The sequence below is a fragment of the Vulpes lagopus genome, chromosome 11, assembly GCF_018345385.1.
Source record: "Vulpes lagopus strain Blue_001 chromosome 11, ASM1834538v1, whole genome shotgun sequence".
NCBI classification, from domain to species: Eukaryota; Metazoa; Chordata; class Mammalia; order Carnivora; family Canidae; genus Vulpes; species Vulpes lagopus.
This window is the reverse complement of record NC_054834.1, coordinates 98664917-98665824: the sequence shown is the minus strand read 5'-3', so window position 1 is coordinate 98665824 and position 908 is coordinate 98664917. Positions and strand designations below refer to the sequence as shown.

At 39.5% G+C, this 908-nt stretch overlaps 1 pseudogene; it reads right to left on the bottom strand.

Annotated features, from left to right (window-relative positions):
* Window positions 1-449: 449 nt before the first annotated feature.
* LOC121472388 lies at window positions 450-604 on the bottom strand (annotated as a pseudogene).
* Window positions 605-908: the final 304 nt, after the last annotated feature.

The window sequence follows — 908 nt, the reverse complement described above, 5'->3', positions numbered from 1 at the left end:
ATTAAAATTGCCTATTACCACCTAGAAAAGGTTAATATTTTTATAAATCATTCTGCTAGCTCTCACCCACGGTCTCTCTCATGTTACACTCCCCACACCCAATAAATAATGTGGTTCTGTATGCATCCTTCTCTACGTATTGCCCTTTTTACTTACCTATGTATTGTAGACAACTGTTTATATCACTTAATATTCTTTTCATTTTCTTAATGGTTAGGTGACTTTCTATTCAGTTCATGTAATTTATTTAACCAAGCCTCCATTATTGGTTATTTTGGTTTGCTCCCAAATGATTGTCATGAACAACTACGTAACGAAGTCTTTGAATAAATATCTGGAAGTGGGATTGCTAGATCAATGAAAATACGCTTTTTTAACAGTTGTTTTTCAAATTCCCATATTTTTAACTTGCTTTGTACACGTAGACACATCATCTTTTTTTTTTTTTTTTAAGTGTGAACACAGTCCTCCACCACAAATTATGCAGTTGAGTTTCACACAGTTGGGGAAACACAGAGGTCACCATCCCCTTTGTGTAACGAATAAGCCTCGCGCTGGGAAAACCACCTTTGTGACCGTGGGATCTCTCCTGCCAGGTAAGTATGACATATCCTCATCTTAACTAGAATTTGGTGTCCCCACTGGAAAAAATGTATGTGTTTCTTCTGGGACAGACTGTCTTTGAGGCAGGTTCTGCTGGCACTCCTCGGCGGTGCTATAAGTAGCAAATGGCCAAGGGTTCTGAGCACAGCGACTACCTGGGTCCCGGTAGACTAAACATGTCACATTTATAACCTTCTTAGCTGTGCTTCCCATAAGCTGGGGACAGTATAAACTTGAGTGTCCCAGCCAATATACCCAACTGAATATGATTATCTAAGTGTCTGGGTCTCTTGGTTTTCCAGGAC